The 20,292-nt window shown below is 43.4% G+C and overlaps 1 protein-coding gene and 2 long non-coding RNA genes across 3 annotated transcripts in view; 1 reads left to right on the top strand and 2 right to left on the bottom strand.

Annotated features, from left to right (window-relative positions):
• Positions 1 to 20,292, bottom strand: part of LOC143420788 (uncharacterized) — a 178,950-nt gene that overhangs the window by 98,051 nt on the left and 60,607 nt on the right. The gene's annotated exons all lie outside the window — the stretch shown is intronic.
• On the bottom strand, positions 1,639 to 3,210 carry LOC143413569 (uncharacterized). Its single transcript, XR_013094173.1, has 3 exons — positions 3,134 to 3,210; positions 2,063 to 2,141; positions 1,639 to 1,901 (listed from the first exon to the last, which is right to left on the bottom strand). It is a non-coding gene; the product is annotated as an uncharacterized LOC143413569 (long non-coding RNA).
• LOC143420784 (uncharacterized) overlaps positions 9,508 to 20,292 on the top strand; it is a 35,779-nt gene continuing 24,994 nt past the window's right edge. Inside the window, exon 1 of the long non-coding RNA XR_013100526.1 lies at positions 9,508 to 10,182. This is a non-coding gene — a long non-coding RNA (uncharacterized LOC143420784). The remainder of the gene's footprint in view (positions 10,183 to 20,292) is intronic.

Raw genomic sequence — 20,292 nt, 5'->3', positions numbered from 1 at the left:
TTCATTCAGACAGTGGAACAGATTGATGCTTTTCTCTGCAGACAGATTCTCACTGAGCTTCTCCTTGATGTACTGGACTGTTTCCTGATTGGTCTGCCAGCTACTTCCTGTCTGTGTCAGCAGACCTCGTAGGAGACTCTGATTAGTCTGCAGTGAAAGACCCAGGAGGAAGCGGAGGAACAAGTCCAGGTGTCCATTTGGACTCTGTAAGGCCTTGTTCACAGCACTCTGGTGGAGAGATTGAAGTTTTAGTTTGTTAAATAGTTTAGACCATGTAGAGGTTGTTTGTTGTTGTTCCAGCAGATTGAGTCCAGAGTTGATGAAGGTCAGATGGACATGAAGAGCAGCCAGAAACTCCTGAACACTCAGATGGATGAAGCAGAACACCTTGTCCTGGTACAGTCCTCTCTCCTCTTTAAAGATCTGTGTGAACACTCCTGAGTACACTGAGGCTGCTCTGATATCGATGCCACACTCTGTCAGGTCTGATTCATAGAAGATCAGGTTTCCTTTCTGCAGCTGATCAAAAGCCAGTTTTCCCAGAGACTCCATCATCTTCCTGCTCTCAGGACTCCAGTGTGGATCTGTCTCAGCTCCTCCATCATACTTGACCTTCTTCACTTTGGCCTGAACCACCAGGAAGTGGATGTACATCTCAGTCAGGGTCTTGGGCAGCTGTCCTCCCTCTCTGGTTTCCAGCACATCCTCCAGAACTGTAGCAGTGATCCAGCAGAAGACTGGGATGTGACACATGATGTGGAGGCTTCGTGATGTCTTGATGTGGGAGATGATCCTGCTGGCCTGCTCCTCATCTCTGAATCTCTTCCTGAAGTACTCCTCCTTCTGTGGGTCAGTGAACCCTCTGACCTCTGTCACCATGCCAACACAGTCAGGAGGGATCTGATTGGCTGCTGCAGGTCGTGTGGTTATCCAGAGGCGAGCAGAGGGAAGCAGTTTCCCCCTGATGAGGTTTATCAGCAGCACATCCACTGAGGTGGACTTTCTAGGGTCAGTTAGGATTGTAGTTTTGTGGAAGTCCAGAGGAAGTCGACACTCATCCAGACCATCAAAGATGAACACAACCTGGAAGTCTTCAAAGCTGCAGATTCCTGCTTCTTTGGTTTCAGTAAAGAAGTGATGAACAAGTCCCACCAAGCTGAACTTTTCCTCTTTCAGCACATTCAGCTCTCTGAAAGTGAATGGAAATATGAACTGGATGTCCTGGTTGGCTTTGTCTTCAGCCCAGTCCAGGCTGTATTTCTGTGTTAAGACTGTTTTCCCAATGCCAGCCACTCCCTTTGTCAGCACTGTTCTGATTGGTTCGTCTCTTCCAGGTGAGGCTTTAAAGATGTCTTCTTGTCTGATGGTTGTTTCTGGTCTGTCTGGTTTCCTGGATGCTGTTTCAATCTGTCTGACCTCATGTTCATCATTGACCTCTGCAGTCCCTCCCTCTGTGATGTAGAGCTCTGTGTAGATCTGATTCAGGAGGGTTGGGTTTCCTGCTTTAGCGATGCCCTCAAACACACACTGGAACTTCTTCTTCAGGGTGGATTTAAGGTTACGATGACAAACTGCAGCTTGAAGTTCTGAATGAGAAGAAAAATAAACACTCAATTCCAAAAAGAACTAATCTTTAAAACATGTTGCTCCATCTTCCATCTCTGGAAAATGTTCATTTATCCAGCAGCTTAAATCTTTAGATAAATCCTCTTACTGCTCTGCAGACGGTCAGCCAGCTCCTCCTGCTTCATTCTCCTCAGGAAGTCCACTGTGATCTTCACAAATGCCTCTCTGCTGCTGCTCCTCTGACTCTCTAAGCATTCTGGGTAATCTGGACTCAGAACCTTCTGGATCTTCTTCAGCTCGTTCTTCACAAAAGTGATGATGTTGTCCTCCAGCAGCTGGAACAGAATATTTATGAATGAGCCAATCAGACTGAAATCATGGAGCCAAACATCAGATCCATGTTGGACACACTGACGATCCACTGGTCTACAAAGAGCAGCATGGAGATGACTGTGAACAGAACAGATGTAACAGTAGTTGTTGTACATGTACAGACCATAAATATGGAGTCCAGCTGTGTTTGATGCTGCTGGGCAGACTGACCACTGGGAACCTCTGAGCTCTGCTGCTCCACTCTGTGGAGGAACCATGAAGGATTAGATCCACACAGGATAAAGATCCAGGAGTTTCTGCTCAAATAACTTCATCTGAATCAAGTCTGTCAAGTTTTAAACTCTCAGATTGTGAACATATCAGTAATTTTCAGTCTGTTTTCATGGACGTCCTTTCAGTGGTGATGTCAGGGATGATTTTGAAGAAGCTCATCAAACTGAACCATCAGCAGATCACTGCTCCAAAACCAGAACATGATCCGAGTCTCCCTCCACCACCAGAACACCAGCTTTACTAACGTGGTAGATCAGTGTAGTACAGATCAATAACTGATGAGTCATTTGATCAAAATCACTGAGTGCTTCACGTCTGACCCTCTGATGCTTCTGTAGACATTTTGCATATTTAATGAATGTCTGACAGTTTTACATTCATTCTATGAACACAGTGGAAATGTTGTGTTATAGTCTCCATGTTGTTTCCAGCATCATAAATTCTTCAGTTCAGAAAATTAGATTCTTTCTTCACAGCTGAAAAACAACAACATTTATTCTCTATTGAAATCTGCATCGTCCACTCCAAAGGTCACAATCTGAAGGTAACATCTGGTTTTGTTCCCTGTGGTTAACTCTGAGCATCAGTATGGTGGGATTTATCCACTACATCCACACCACTGTGGTTCAGTGTTGTCCTGATGGAGTAACAGCAGCCAGTATGATCCAGGCTTTAGCTGCTGGGTCTCTGTGTGACCTCTCAGACTGTTTAACAGATCAGACACAAAGAGAATCAGAGCAGCTCTGTTCTTTAAAGACAAACATGAACCCACTCAGGTCACACTTTCCCCACAGATATGAGCATCACTGTCCTCAAACAGCAAATGACCAAGTCGAACATTTGGATCTTTTCTCTTTCATTGTTTTCTTTTTAATGAATCTTTGTAACAATCTGAGGATGTTTCAGGTCATATTTATCCAGGAAACACAAACATGTAAAGGAGTCATCACAGCTCTCTGACCTCGTTGCTCCAGGTTCACCACTGAAGTTTGGATTTAGATCTTTGGACCAGTCACTCCTCACAGACGGACAGCTGGACCCTGCAGACTGTGACCTCTGACCTCTGCAGACACAAACAGACTGCAGATAATGCAGCTGTTTCCTGTCAGTAACATCCTCTTAGATTAGAGTTCAGCTTTTTACAGGAAAACTGGACAAAACTGATTTTTGTTACAAACTCATTTTCATTTCCTCTCAGCTCACAAACACAGTCAGACAATCAACCAGAGTCAACACTGATTATAATGTCAGTGCAGAATTATTTCTGTTACTCAGTGAGTTCAGCTCTCTGACCTCGTTTCTCCAGGTTCACCACTGAAGGCTGGATTATAACCTTTGGACCGGTCACTCCTCACAGACGGACAGCTGGACCCTGCAGACTCTGCTCTGTCCTCCTCTTCCTCCATCATCATCTTCAGTCAGTCTGAGAGGTAAACCACAAACACTCAGTGAGTTCACATTAACAGGAGGAACTGACCTCTGACCTGTCATGTGACCATGAAACCAGGTCAATATGTCTGTAGGTTCAGTCATCCAGGTCATGTGATCTAAGGAGCTTGGAGAGAAAAGAGACGTCTTTAAGTTTCTGGAAGACGTTTCATCTGAGAAGCTTCTTCAGCTCTAAAACCAAACGGTGGAGAGTCCCAGATATTTAAACCTGAGAGGGAAAGAAAGCATGTCGCTGACCCACCACTGATGTTATTTCAAGGAGGAAACTGAGAGCCTTTGCACCAGGAGCACAAACATCAGCTCCAGCAATGATCCACTGATGTGTTTTTATTCCATGTATGAATGTTGTTATTGACAGAGATGACGTTTGTGTGTCAGTGATGCAGTGACTGTTGTTGTTACCTGTACAGGCTGGTTAGACTCTATGAAACAGATCATACAGATCTCTGCATGTTAGAAGAGACTATTAAAGGTCATGAATGAGACAAAGGCAGGGAGGCGTCCTTTACAGCTAAACAGCAGAGTGAGAGAACAGCCAGCACCTCTACATTTATCACATTATACAGCACATGTATGATACTGACAGGGATGAGAAGAATTTAGTGATTCTGATCCCATCATTGATATTACTTATTGATTCTCAGTAGCTCTGCTCTGACAGTCACCACCATCACTGAGCAGCATATCAAAGACATTTGTGCACATTAACTGCATGTTGTGGCTCAAATGTTTGTGCATGTTGGAGGCATTTCCTCTTTGTTGTGATCAGTGTTGGTCATTACTCAAAACAGTCATTATTACACATATTACACAGAACACTTTGATTAAAAGTAATGGAGTACGTTACTTCATTACTCCTCATAACATTACTTTGATGTTAAAATGAACAAATGAGCATGTAACAACATAAAGCTGAGGTACAGCCCCACACACCAACACAGATCCTGATGAGGTCACGTGATGTTTCTCTGAGTGTTTATGAACACAAATCAAAGATGAAACAGCACAAAGACACTTCAAAGTGATTCTACTGTAGAAACATGAACAGGTAGAAACCTGCAGCCTGACTGCTCATCACTTTGTTACCTGTTCAAGTTCAGCAGCAGCAGCTCACTTTATCACGGTGCTGGTCTGGGGTCAGTGTTTACTCAGCTTTAACCTCACTCTGGGTTCTTGGCTAGCTTAGCGTTAGCTTAGCGTTAGCTTAGTGTTAGCTTAGTGTTAGCTGAACGTTAGCTTAGTGTTAGCATGCTGTGTGCTAGCTCAGCGTCAGAGCTCTGCAGGTGTCTCGTGTGTAAATATTAATCACAGTGACAGTAAAGGAGGTAAAGGGCTGTGACGTCATCACGTACGCTGCGTCCTCTGTGGGCTCTGAGTGAACTCAAAGTACAAACTACAAGTACACAAACACGAACGTAGCTCAGAGTGGCGGACACACTCGGCCTCGTTGGTCCAGCTGTGAGTCCGTTACCGTGAACTATGGAGCGGCAGATTTGTGCTGAACTAAGCTGCACACAGCTGATGTTAGCCAGGAAACATTACACACTGACTTTAATGGAGAGACCGGAAATACAAACACACACAGTTTGTTGTGTGAAGAAATCAAACACGAGCTGAACAAACAGTAAAGTTCCTAAAGACAAACTGTTAAAGGAGGAAACAAAGCAAACTTACAGTTTCTTCACACACCAACAACAAGCTCCACTCCACGAAGTTCAGGAAGTGAAATTAAACTTTGAGCAGGAAGGAAACACCCAAAGAGACGTTTGCGGACAATAAGGAGCATTGGAACACTGTGCTGCGTTCAGTTGCACCTGGGAAACTCCAAACCTCTGGCAGGCTGTGATTTATTTCTGCTGGTTTTCCTGTTTGAAGCACAAACATCCGTCATCACTTTGTTGTTGTTCTTCCTGCAGCGTTTAAATATTTCAGCACTGACCTGATGTTTCTTCAAAGCTCATTTCAACCTGTTGAAGTCATGAATGAAAGTGCAGACTGAGAGTGGATCACATGATGTTTGAGGTGTGTCATGTGACATGTTCAGTATTGTCACACATGTCTAGATTGTCCCTGATATCATAACTGCTCAAACACTGATGATTATATTTGAAGAATTATTCCTGATGGCAGCAAAGTTTGAATGGAGCTCTCTGTCTGTGCTGATTTGTCGCCCTCTGGAGGTCAAAGCACAAACTGCATGATGTCACTGTAACCACCACAGAGACAGGAAGTGTTTTTATGACTGAAACACTGAAATGATGCTAACGGCTGTCGTTAGGCTCACTGACAGCAGTGCTGATGTGTCCATGTCAAACACTGGCTCAGGTCAGACTCCTTCATCCTTCTCCAGCGTGAGGCCGCCCTCAGACCCACAGGAGCTCTGACCTTTGACCTCCTGACCCTAACCATTTTAGTCTTGTTGCATCTTTAAATGCAAATCCTGTGAAATGGTCAGGGGCAGCTCTAGAGAAATTTTCTTAGGGTGGCAAAATCAAAGCCTTTTCCCCCCAAACACATATGCAGGTGGTTACATGTGGTTAAAATGATTCAAATGCAGTAAGTATGCACGTTTTTCATATAAATATAGTCTATAACTTAATTATTGTCTGTACCCACATGATTACACACTTTAGTTACATGAAACATGTGAGTTTTGATGTTATGTACTGTACAGCCTGTATATTAAATAAATATGTAGCCCAATAAGTATAAACTCCAGAAAGCTACACAACATGGGGCGCTTCATTTACAAACACAAGTCTAACTTAAGTTTCACTGTTTTTGTTAGAAAACTGTCACATTGTTGCAGCTTAAATTACACAAAATGTCAGAAATCTGCACTGTCATGAACAAACATGTAAACCTCATTTTTCATGATTTGTTGGATTCACCCTCTGAGGTCTGAAATACAACCGGACATTTGTGACTCCTTTGAGTTTACGTTTGTATTTCACCCTCAGATTGTTTCATTTTATTTTTTCCTCCTCTTGCTTTGTTTGGTATCTTTTCAGCTCAACTGAATTTAGTTGTTTTTTCACTGACATACTGCATTAGTATTACTATTACTATTAATGTAACTATTACTGATCTGAAATCACACAAAGAACCTAAAATCCTAGCAGTATTTTTTACTGTAAAAAAACCACAGACGTGTTGGGTAAATGTTTATAACTTGAAATGCAAATATAAATTGTACATTTTGTAAACAGATACAACTATTTATCTAAAAATGCAGCCAATACACCTGCTGTTTTTTCATTTTCTACAACCATTTAAAATAGCACTCACCTTCCTTCATTTCATACAATATACAATATAAGCTGCACGACTGGTGGGTGGGGGCTGTGCTGTCAGCCCCCCTGGGTCTGCTCCTCTGTGATCCTCAGTGGGCCAGTATGCCTCTCCTGGTAGCTCCATGGGGGATGGTGTGGTGGGTTGGTGGGTGCCATGGCGACTATGTGCGGACTTCACATTTTTGTCTGCTGTGACAGCTCCTTGATCTGGGCGGGGCCAGTGGGGTGTGGGTAGGTCCTTTGTGGGGCTTTGGACGTTGCCTGAATATTGTCAGGCAGCTGGGTGCTGTGCCTCGACCCTTTCTTCCTTTGCATTTGTGGTTTGGTGCCATAAATGCACAACATAGAAGAGCCACCTCGACGGGACAACACTCAGCGGTTCATCTGTCTCTCTTCCACAGCATGTCTTTATCCTGTCTTCCTTCTCTCACCCCAACCAATCACAGCAGATGGCCCCGCCCCTCCCTGAGCCTGGTTCTGCTGGAGGTTTCTTCCTGTTAAAAGGGAGTTTTTCCTTCCCACTGTCGCCAAAGTGCTGCTCATAGGGGGTCATATGACTGTTGGGTTTTTCTCTGTATGTATTATTGTACGAGCTACCTTACAGTATAAAGCACCTTGAGACGACTGCTGTTGTGATTTGGTGCTGTGTAAATAAAACTGAATTGAATTAAGAAACAACTCTTAGATTCCTCACATGATTCTCCTGTATTCCTACGGGACGCCAAGGTAATATAACATGGAAGTGTGTCGCAGTGCCTGGTGGCCACATGTTACCCATAAACTGTCAACCTGACCGTACTGTAGCTACGTCCAAAGACTAGTTAAAGATTAAAGCTTTTTGGGGGTTAAATCTGACATAAATAAAGAAAGAATAACATTAAAGTCGATTCTTTTGATCACTGTAGTTCTACTTTGAGGATATGACGTGTAAAAACCCTCAGTCGTGGCTGGTGGATCTCACATTCCTGGTCTTTGTAATTCCAGTTCAATGAAGCCTCATTTTCACCTTTTTCCAGGTAAATTTTCCCAACTGTTCTAATGTCCATGCTGTGGCATTGTCCCATCATTTGTATTTCCTGTTAATGGATTTTTAATATGGTCTGGGAAATTACTATATATGAGTAACTTCCTGTTGTATTGCAGCTTAAGGCCATTGTCACTGAAATAAAGCCCAAGTTGTAATAGTTTGCATCCAGAACAAGGAAAAGGAAGAAACCCAAACACTGCTCAGTGGATGAGTCCGTCCTGGAATAAATACCAGGACAAAACTAAAAAGAAGAGCTTGTTTCCTCGAAGCAACAACAGAAAGCTCTTTGTCTCTACAGATGTTTCTGGGAAACACGTTAACAATATTTAAACATTTGTTCTTAATAAACGTTTTTACTTAATGATGCTTTATGATATTTCTATCTGACCTAATGCAGCAGCGTATCCACATGAACTCTGCAGTGTTTCTACCCAGAGGCCACCGTGGTCCTTCTTTACTAATGCTGAGGGTTTTCTCCCAGCCGTGATAGCCTTTGACAGGTAAACTGAGTCATTCCAGCCCAGTGCAAAAATAACCTCCCTGTCTGCTCTTAACTTCACGCATCGATGCTAAAACGTTGCATAACTGAACCTGCAGACTGTGATCCTGTAGCTGTCGAGGAGAGGGCTTGATGCCGTCCATCTTGTGCTCAATTAACAACGCCTGCAACCTTTTGAGCCTTGGTCCTGCTACAGTCACAAATATAACATCATCACTCTTTATTTGATCCACTACACTGCTGTCATTTCTCTGTTATGGCCCCACAAGGTCACTGAATCAACCCCACAGCATCACGTACAAGTTTTCAAAGCGGTGTTCTAATCTGCTTCGAGCTTTCATCATTTTAGCCAGCCCCTCCGATCTTCTCCAGGTAAACACTACAAAGAAAGAGTTCAGTCTGAATGAAACATCTTGTGCATGTCACACGATACAGCATCCACAGCAGTATACACTGCAAACAGCAGAAGCTCTTCCTTCTTAGCCTTCGGTCCAGCAGTGATGACCTCCTCCTGCTTTTGGTTCACATCACCTTTCTCCTGAAAATCTGAGCTGGGCTTGACAAACCCTCAGCTCAGCGTGATATAAAGGTAGCTCTTCTAGTGTATTTGCCATCTCCTGAGCTCTCATTGTTACCATCTCACATTCTTCTCCAATCCATGGTTAGGGTGCTGCTCATAGGGGGTCATATGATTGTTGGGTTTGTCTCTGTATCTATGAAGCGCCTTGAGGCGACTTTTGTTGTGATTTGGCGCTATATAAATAAAATGGAATTGAATTTTCAGGGTCAAAGTTCAGAGGAAAGTTTGTTCAGCAAATGAATGACAATAAATCATACATGTTTGCTGATTCACAGGTTAACAGCCTGGAGGAACAGGGCTGTGTCGTTCCTGTGATGCGATTCAGCTTTATTTCAGCCACTCAACAAAACAACATTATATTATATTTAATATATATTAAATATGTGCCAACTGATTCAGTACGTTTCATGTAGAAATATCTGTGGCAACCTTTTGTTGCAGCAATGATCTCAAAACACGGGGGGGGGGCTAAGATGAATGTCTGCTGTGAGGACAGGGGGTGTGCATGTGCTCAAGTCACGTGACACGTCATTTACGCAACATTTGGTCGATTTAAAAGTTACAGTGAGATAAAATCATGTTATGGATTGCACTCAGTATATTGTGCCGACATGGTGAGATTGTGTCTGTCGAGCCGAGGAGAGCGTCGCAGTGCCAAAAGCTGTAAAATGAACTATCAGGCTGGAGTGTGCTGCCACAGCACAGAGCAGTCACAGAGTCCTGCAGGCAGAAGAGGAGTGATCGTGTTAGCCACCTTACAAAACAAAAAGACATGAAGTGAAAAGCAGAGCGCAGAGTGAGGCAGAAGAAGACAGACTGGGCCAAGTCCTGCATGTGCGAGAGCGAGCGAGACCCGGGACAACGTCATCCGCCTCGCCTGGACTAGTCCGCCGGCCGGAGGAGGGACAGTGGCTGCACTGTGCAGCCGAAGACTCACTTTGATCGCGCAGGAGACGAGCGACGCAACCGGTCCACCGTCCGTGCAAACTGCGCCAGGCAGCGTATTGCAAGCTGGAGGACACCGAGGAAAGTCACAGTAGGAGCGGCGCTTAGTGAGAGGTGATGTCGGGGGGACATGGCTTCTTCTCCGGTCACCCCAGCATCGCTTGAAGGAGAAACACCTTCACCCACCGGGAACGAGGAGCCCGCGACCACCCGACAGGTACGACACGCCTCCGAGACCCTCTGCGCGCCCGGTAACGTTGTAACGTTTTACCGAAGTTCATTCGCAAACACACCAGTTTAAGATGGACCCGAGAATCAGCACACGGGAGCACTGGTGTCTGACTCAGCAGAAACGGCGCGACGTGCGTGTAATGCTTCGTATTTGATAACGATGGAATAATTCTTTAAAATAAGCACACAGATAAACACTGGTGGGTGGAAAAGCTCGTGTTTTGGTGAAATGAGTCCCGCCTAGTCCGGTCTACACCTCATTCAGCAAACATCTGAGTCACCCTGAGACGCCAGTGCGCGTCCTTGTGATGCAAAAAGCCGTAAGTGACACGCTGTTTACACGCAGGAGCAGTTTAACACATGCAGGTTGTGCCAGTAGGCGTTTCCTTCAATGTGACACCAAACGTGTAAATCAGTGCTGGGAGCGGATGTTGGACCTGATCAGTCTTAATCTGACAAACTGTAGTTCCTGCTCTGTTTCTAATTCAGCCCCATGACAGACAACCAGCATGTTCTCCTGTCACGTGTTATTGACACGCACATATTTAGTCCGTGTGTGGGATGTTAAAGGTGAGTTTGTTCAGGGCACGATCAGACTGAGGCCATTTCAACAGGTGCAAGGAAGTGTTAGTGTGGTTACTACGGCAGCACTGATGCCCTGATGAGTGCACATGGCTGGAATGAAAAGTCAATGCTATGTATAGCATGAACTACTTGTTGTCTAAGGCGGTGCAGAGAGTGAGCAGGAAATATCTGAGGTTGGATATTTCAGTACATACAGAGCTGTGCAGAGACATTAGGATCTTAAACTATTGTCTGTATCTGGCAAAGTGAGAATCTGAGCCTTGTGTACAAACTGTCTGGTGTTTGTTCTGGCAGGAATATGAAACTACTGTGCACAGCATGCTTATTAAGATGGCCCAGGACCAGGTCATCTTGCAGGATGGTAGTGTTACATCGAGAAGGTTCATCTTTAATTGTTGGATTTCTGTGTGAGTTTTCTCCCTGTGCCTCTGTGGCCTCTCCCCACAGTATCTGTGTTTGTGTTTAAAGTGTTTAAAGTACAGCACTAGATGATCGTATGGGTGAATGTGACTTGTTGTAAAGCACTTTGAGTTGTTGTCTATATAAAGTCTAAATGGAAATCCACTTATGTGCAGAGGACCAGAAGATCCAGCGCATCGAAATAAAAAGTTCTTTGCTTAAACAATGAATTGTGCGATAAAATATTAATTTACAAATTCATTTTTAAGTTATTTTATTTATTCAATACAAAAGTAATTTATTATCTAGTAATTTAATTGAAAATAAAATTCTGTTGGTTTTTGTTTTTTGCCCTTCTCCCCCGTCTCTCTTCTCAGCTGTTTCTCTTTCTTTCTCCCCTTCTTTCCCCCAGTCAAGTCTGTCCCGTATTCAGTAAGTGAAAATAAAATAAACAATAAAAGGTGAATCAAATGGACCATTACGGCAAGGCTGGGATGGTCAGTTTGGTAAAGTAAATCCGTTGGGCATCTTTCTTTGCCTTTAGACAACAATTCTGATGCAAAAGAGCCAAACGGGACAGGCAAAAAAAAAAAAAAAAAATAAATAAATATTTATAAATCAGTATTTGAAAATAAATAATTATTCCATTAATAAATACTTCAAATCAGAAAAAAAAGAAATAAAATCTCAATAAAAACCTCACATCAAAAATCCTTTTCCTGTGTCGTCTCATGTCCAACATCTGTGTAGGCAGAGTGTAAACACAGAGGCTGAATGGCCTTTGGTATAGGTGCAAAGCTAAGACTGTCTAACCAATGACAGAGCTCCTTACCTCGCACCGGCTAATTTGCATTGCTCCGGGATTTCGGAAATTTATCCATTTATTCATTATGATGTGGTTCAGCAGAAACACACACACACACACATATATATATATATATATTAGGGGTGCAACGATACTCGTATCGATATTGAACCGTTCGATACAGTGCTTTCGGTTCAGTACACATATGTATCGAACAATACAACATTTTTAATTTATTTCATCAACTTTTCTTCTGATGATGCTGTCTGTGTTGAGCGCTCAGTGGATCTGCGTTCGACTACTCCGCCTAGGCTGCACTGTCGAGTGCAGATCCACTGAGCGCAGCGCAAGCTAGCGAGACAGAAGTTAAGCTCCTTGCAACATGGCAAACTGAACCTCCCCCACCCTCATTCAGATCTGGCCTTTGGAACTATTTTGGTCTTCATGTGACGTATGACCCTGAAGGTAAGCGAGTCATGGACTAAAGTAAAACAGTATGTTGGATGTGCCACGCAATGCTCAATTACATGGGTGGGAACTAGTGTGTTAGCGCAGTTAGCTCGTTAACGTGTTGGCCGTCCAGCCCCACGCACGGGGCGATCCGCGGTCGCTCGTTAACGGAGATTTGCCGTGTTGTGGCGTTAAGGTCATTTCAGATTAACGCTGACAGCACTAGTGGGAACACAACGAATATGACTGCACATTTACTCCGACATCATCCTGGTGCAAAGACAAGTGGAAGCAGACAAAACAACAAGCACCATGCTACAAACTTTACCCGAGTCATTTAGACAGCTGTTAGCACAGGATTCTCCTTATGGGGACCTGATATGTTTAATATGCTGCTGAGAATATAGCCCAGAAGAAGCGTATAGTAGAGCTTTTATTTTGAAAGAGCCATTTCTCTGTAATAAACTCTCTTTTCCAAAGATGGGTGATTTCTCCATCAGATAGATTTATTTATTATTATTTTGTTGTTTCAGCAACATTAAATTTAAAAACTGTACGTTTGAGTTAAAATATATATTTATAATTTTAATAAATGACAAATTAAAAAAGCATGAACATTTTTTTTGTATCGAAAAAATATCGAACCGTGACACCAAAGTATCGAACTGAACCGAACCGTGAATTTTGTTTATCGTTGCACCTCTAATATATATGTGTATATGTGTGTGTGTATTTATACATCAATCCATTTTCTTGCTTATGGAGTTCAGGGCCTGGGACCTACTCCATGTCAGCTTTCAGTGTTTATGAACATGAACATTATGAACTCATGACTCCCTTGGGAAGCCTATGGTTTTTCATAGGCAGGGGATATTTGTTTTATCACAGTTCATTACCAAACAGAGCAGGGTTCTAATTGATTTGTGGCTTTTAGGATATTATGTATAGGTGTGTAAAAGTGGAGTGAATATAGTTACAAACAGCAATGCTAGTGGAGTGATGACAGACAGGGCGGTTGGGGGGTGGTGAACAGTTTGCCAACAGTTCTGCCCCTGTAGAGAAGGACATCTGCCATTTCTTTTTCCTTTTAGTCAAACAATTCAGGTAGTGATGAAAGAAAATCAGACTGTGGCAGTGCTTGCAGCAGGTAACGGAGTGATAATGCAGAGTTTTTACTGCAGTGGACAGTCCCTAGTGTGACCATCGCTGGAACCAACCAGCTGATTTACACCATGGCAGCAGTCATCAGTGAAGTTCTTGGCTGCAACATGAACCTCAAGTAGCAATGCCTCCCATGGAGAAGGACACTAAGGCTAAACCCTTGAGGCGACTTTTGTTGTGATTTGGTGCTATATAAATAAAATTGAATTGAATTGAATTGAAAGACCAAGGGAGCACGAAGGGATGTTAGCCAACTATCAGAGCTGCAGAAAGGTGCGATGAAGAAGGTGCCTAAGAAGTACAGCAAGCTCCCCATACCTGAGGCCTTGGAAACTGCCAAGCAACGACTCAAAGCCTTGGCCAGCCGCTTGAAGGGACCATACCAGAGAGATAGAAGGCAGGAGAATTAACTAAGAGTAATCTACAGTTCAAGGTATATTCTCAGTGGCAGGGGGACACTATGAGAAGAGCCCCACCAAGGCTAGAGATGGAGCAATACTGGAAGAGCATATGGGAGTAGGATGCAACCCATATGGAGATGCTCTGTCGCCGCTGCTGTTCTGCATAGGCCTGAACCCTCTCAGTGAGGTCTTTGACAAGACTGGCTACAGATGCAGACTACAGAATGGAGCAGTTGGATCAAACTACCAGAAGGCAACATTGAAGACATAGAGGACAGTTACAAGTACCTGGGGATCCCGCAAGTGAATGGGAACCATGAAGAGGCCGCCAGGAAAGCTGCATCCACCAAGTACCTGCAGAGGGTCAGGCAAGTCCTGAGGAGTCAGCTGAACAGTAAGAACAAGATCCGGGCCATCAACACCTACGCCCTGCCCGTGATCAGGTACCCTGCTGGGGTAATAGGCTGGCCAAAGGAGGAGATAGAAGCCACTGACATAAAGACAAGAAAGCTCCTTACCATGCATGGAGGGTTTCACCCCAAGTCCAGCACCCTGAGGCTGTACGCTAAGCGGAAGGAAGGGGGCCGGGGACTGGTGAGTGTCAGCACCACAGTCCAGGATGAGACAAGGAACATCCAAGAATACATCAGGAAGATGGCCCCAACTGACCGAGTGCTCAGTGAATACCTCAGGCAGCAGAAACCCACGAAAGAGGAGGGAGACGAGGAACCATCATGGAAGGACAGGCCCCTGCACGGTATGTACCACCGGCAGATAGAGGAGGTGGCTGATATCCAGAAATCCTACCAGTGGCTGGACAAAGCTGGACTGAAAGACAGCACAGAGGCACTAATCATGGCAGCACAAGAACAAGCTCTGAGTACAAGATCCATAGAGGCTGGGGTCTATCACACCAGGCAAGACCCCAGGTGCAGGCTGTGTAAAGATGCCCCAGAGACAATCCAGCACATAACAGCAGGGTGCAAGATGCTAGCAGGCAAGGCATACATGGAACGCCATAACCAAGTGGCCGGCATAGTGTACAGGAACATCTGTGCCGAGTATAACCTGGAAGTCCCGAGGTCAAAATGGGAGATGCCCCCAAAGGTGGTGGAGAATGACCGAGCTAAGATCCTGTGGGACTTCCAGATACAGACGGACAAAATTGTGGTAGACAAACAGAAGAAGACGGCCGTAGTGATCGATGTAGTGGTCCCGAACGACAGCTGCATCAGGAAGAAGGAACACGAGAAGCTGAAGGGGTACCAAGAGTTGAAAGAAGAACTGAAAAAGATGTAATTTCTTACAAAGAAAGACATTTCTTGAACCATTTGGCAGTGTTCAGCCTTTTCTCCGTTTCCCTTCTGTAACAATGATTTCTTTACAGCCTCCCAGACAGCTGTTTGGGAATCACGCTGTTGCAGAGATGCTATTGTGCCTGTCAAACTATGTTGTCTTTGGCATTTTGTAAGAAATTAAATGTGTTTGAGAGCACAGTTTAAAAGATACAGTTTAAAATTGGTTCTTTGCTAAGTCTGTTATGTACGTGCTAGACACCAGAGGTGGGACCAAGTCATTGTTTTGCAAGTCTCAAGTAAGTCTCAAGTCTTTATCCTCAAGTCTCAAGTCAAGTCTCAAGTAATGTCAGGCAAGTCAGAGTCGAGTCTCAAGTCACTGGTGTAAAAGTCCGAGTCAAGTCACAAGTCTGAAACTTTGAATTTCAAGTCCTTTCGAGTCTTTAAAAAAAACAAACGAAAAAATAATGTTGCAGTTATGCTAAATGTAAATATTAGACCATGTAATTTTAAAATCTGTGTTTTTCTCAACACATGACAAAATAGTGAACTTAGAAAATATACACAAATTGTGAAATTGCACCTCTTTAAAATGCAGCTCAATTAAACCTAGCTCCAAGAATAATTTTCACCGACAGTTCTGAGATACGCTGCATGTTATTCTTGGATGCGGTTGTAGGACCAGCTTTAAAATCGCATGACAAAAATATCATACACATTAAAAAAAACTGTATCACCAACGTAGCCTGGAAAACATTTGCTAGTTAGATGAAGTCAGCTATCTCATCTTAGCATATTTATATGCATATTTATAATCATACGGTTCTTGGAGTGAGTGCATACACTCATGAAGTTTAGTAACTTCCGGTCACTGCAACAAGCCCAGGTACAGTTTACCGACGGATGGGTGCAGGACCTTGAAATGCACCGTGTAGAACGAAAGACCATCGTACGTATCATAAGTTTACCAGTCTCACAAATCGTCATCATAAATACACATTCGTTAACCGTTTATTAATATAACCTTTGAGCTCAACGGTAATTAATTAGTAGTGGAAATAATTTCTGGTAGCATCACAGAAATGTAGCAGTGACAATAATACTGTATGCTGTAATCGTACTGGGCAATTAGTGATACAAAAAACCTGTTTTATCCTGTGAATAAAAGTATATGTTTTTGTCAATGTACCATAATAACAGAAGCGAAACGCAATATTGTGTCAGGACAATTTACTATTTATGCACAATAAATAAAGGAGCATAGCGCACAATTTCTGTTCAGCGTCAGACTTGCTTGTAACCTATATCACCAATTATGTTAAGAAAAATGACGCATTAACTACAACAGCAGACTGACCTTTGTGTAAATGCTTGGAGCAGACTAACCTGTGAGCTGGAGTGTTCTAGGACGTTATATTTGATCTTTGAATGGCTGCAATCCAGGCCACCCGTCGCCTCTTTGTTACTTCGGAAACATGGCTCGAACAATTTCTCTTCAACGACGTAATCCGATAACAATCGATCTCTTTACCCGTCGGCTTCCCGTGGCTGTCATGCGACCGGCTATTGCAGTTAATAATACAACAGCTTCTTGACATTTTTGTGTTTCTTTTTATCGCTGTGTGACTGATTTTAATTGAAAGCCTGCGTGCGCTAGTGCCGCTTGCCACGAGTTCCCAGAATCCTTTGCGGTTCTACCCGTGAATGACGTCACATTTTCAATCTCCATATAATATGCATGTTAAATTTTATATTTGGGGTAAAATATCAAGTCTTTTCAAGTAAACCGGTTCAAGTCCAATTCAAGTCCCAAGTCATTGGTGTAAAAGTCCAAGTCAAGTCACAAGTCTTAGAACATTTTTTCAAGTCAAGTCTAAAGTCATAAAATTAATGACTCGAGTCTGACTCGAGTCCAAGTCATGTGACTCGAGTCCACACCTCTGCTAGACACAATACTGGTTCATCCCTTGACTTGAGTGCCTTTTTTATGTTTCAGTGATCAATGGCTTAACAAACAAAAACATGCTTCTGAAATACTTGATTTTCTTTAGGATTGGTTAAACTAAAAGACGTTGACAAGGAATTTTAAAGGTTTTAGGAAGCATAAAACCGAAATCAGTTGTATTGGATACGAGTATAAATGAGTGCTTAGGCTCATGCAAGAAAAAACATCTTAGACAGGATATGACAAAACGTACTGTGATACAATTCTTCATTACTACAGCTCATTGAGTGCTTTTGTAAAAAGTCAAATCTGTGTGCTCCATTAAACCCTGTAGAAGTTGTTTCGAATGCTGACAGTGGACAAACAAAGTTGTCATTTAGCTTAAACATTAACAGTAGAAAAGGCCCGATAGGAATCTAACATCCTTGGAATCAAGCTGTGGGAGTGAGTTTTGAAACCTTTCTGTAGGACTGCTTTAAACTTGCCTTCTTGGTGATGTGTGTCTGATGTCTTGTTTGACTTGAGCAGATTCTTTACGTGCTTTAAGTTTCTAACACATTTGCTTTAACCAGTAATTGAAACTGCTGAGTAGGAAGTACTAAAGTGGGTGTTGAGCATGTTGGGTGTGTCCTTATGACCTGTTTCGATGTTTTCTTTTAATTGAAAGCGTTTCATGAATATGAAATGCTTCTGCGTAATGTTAAACGTTATAAAATATTCTTATGATTTAAACTCTGTATTCATGGCTTATTCTTTCCTGGCCTTTCCTGTAAGCACTTTTATGCTCGGTGGTAAAATATCACAGAACTAGCAGTTTGGCGAGTGTCATACCGCCTGGATTAGTGGCTCAGCTGGTAATTCAGAGATTTATGTAGCTTAGTTTGCTGTGTCATGCTGATTTGGGGAGACTGGACACAGACCTGAGTCATTCTCTTCTGGGTGATCACAGTGGTTACTCTCCTCCCTTCCTCATCTCACCCTGCAAAGAAATCTGCCTTGACCTCTTCCTCTGTGTTAGTTTGCTGTCCTTTCATTAGCTAGCATTAGGTCTGTCTCATTCTCCTCTCCTCCATGAATTTATCCCCACTGATCCCATTACATGCTTGTCCTGCAGACACACCAGCAGATGACAAACCATCCATTATCTTGGACGGAGGTACACGTAGCGATGAATTAGGCAGCAATAAAGCTTTTATTCAGCTGCAGTTATTTGTCTTTCACAGAGATACGTTGGGTTGAACACTGTTGCACTGCTGTAATAGAAACATGTACACACTAGTGATGGGTCGGTCGCGAACGAAATGGCTCTTAGAGCCGGATCTCTGACATGAACGACGCGAGTCGGCTCCTAATCTATTTAATTGTGTTGTGGTTTGCAGTGTTTTGTGTTGTTTTCACTTTCAATTTGTAACTGCTGACAGTCTGTCTGCTGTAGGCTGAAGAAATCAGGGGCTCATTCATCTGCACCTGTCAGCGTCTTTATGCTAACAATAGATCAAACAGTATGTGTCCACAGGATGTGTAATGTTGAAGGTTACCGTACATCCTTATCTCCAGCAGCAGCACTGAGAATCAGTTATCACTGATCGCTGTCTCTGCTTTGTTTTGACATGTTTCATATTTATATATTTCATATTTATAAGGTAAATACCCTACAACATTACAGAGAAGAAGAAGTAACCCCAGGCTCGGTGAGGGGCAGCCATCTGCCGTCACCAGCTGGAGGTGATGAGTGGAAGACTCGATAGGCCACTCTTATTTTCATCCACTGCTTCGTTACCTCGACACGATGTTTTGGATCATCGTCATGCTTGAACATCCATCTTCATGGGACGAAGGTTCCTCGTCACAGTACGATACGCGGTCCTGTCTATTGGCCCTCCATGCAGGGAGGTCATGTTGTGCTCTTAGCAGAAAAGTGACCCATGTTTCCACCGCTTTACTGTGGGGGCGGTGTTCTTTGGTTTTTAGTGATTGTGAGGACGTTTTCACAGACAAACCGTCACAAAAAACCCATTAAGTGCCAACATAACATAAACCTGTAGTTTTAAAATTTTTAAAAAATTGGTGGTGGTTTCTCTAATCCAGCACAGAGGCCAGTACATTAATCTAAATGCAATGACGGAAACGCATTGATAATTTCTTCCAGTGCAGCAGAGGAGACCATGTTTCACAATTTAGAAATGTTAGGAGTGAGATAAAGATTTTACACAGTTGAAACTCAGAGAAGACTCAAACATTACACCAAGATTTTGAATGCTGAACTTAGCATGTGAACAAAAACAGAATAGAATGCATTTTATTGTCACTACACACATGCACAATAAGCTTCAGAGCATCTCCTATTCAGTGCAGACGTGGGAAAGAAAGGGGGTGAGTTGCACAGTTCTGCAGCACTATCTACAAATATAGAAACAAAACATAGTGCTATATATTACAGTGTGGGTTACTGCACGTAAATTAAGTGTTGCACTGTGGTGATGATAGTTGTGTAGTCTGTGTATAGAGGTCCTACATTGGGGGGTGGAACTGTGTTTATCATGTGTGTGTTCAGGTTACGGGTGGAAAAAACTGTTGTGAGTCTGTGGGTCTCCTTGCTGATGCACCTGTAGCGCCTCCCTGAGGGAAGCAGGTTGAACAGGTTAGAACCGGACTGGAGCTGTCATGGATAATGCTTGCTGCTCTGCTGAGGCAGCGGGAGGAATAAATGTCCATCAGGGAGGGGAGAGGGCAGCCGATGATCTTCTGTGCTGTCTTGACCACACTCTGAAGCCTCTATCCGCCTTAGTGCAGCTGCCGTACCATACCGTGATGTCAGCAGCAGGTTGGAGTTCAGCTTGTACTTCCTGAGGACTCGCAGGAAGTGCAGCCGCTGTTGGGCCTTCTTGACGACCGCTGAGATGTTGTCTGTCCAGGAGGTGTCAGCAGAGATGAGGACACCAAGGAACCGGGAGGTGTGGACCCTCTCCACACACTCCCCGTTGATGTAGAGGGGGGCCAAGTCAGTGCCTCCTGATGTTGACAATGACCTCTTTGGTTTTCTTAGTGTTCAGTC

The sequence above is a fragment of the Maylandia zebra genome, linkage group LG2 (genome assembly GCF_041146795.1).
Source record: "Maylandia zebra isolate NMK-2024a linkage group LG2, Mzebra_GT3a, whole genome shotgun sequence".
Taxonomy (NCBI): Eukaryota; Metazoa; Chordata; class Actinopteri; order Cichliformes; family Cichlidae; genus Maylandia; species Maylandia zebra.
This window is presented reverse-complemented; position numbering and strand designations above follow the sequence as displayed.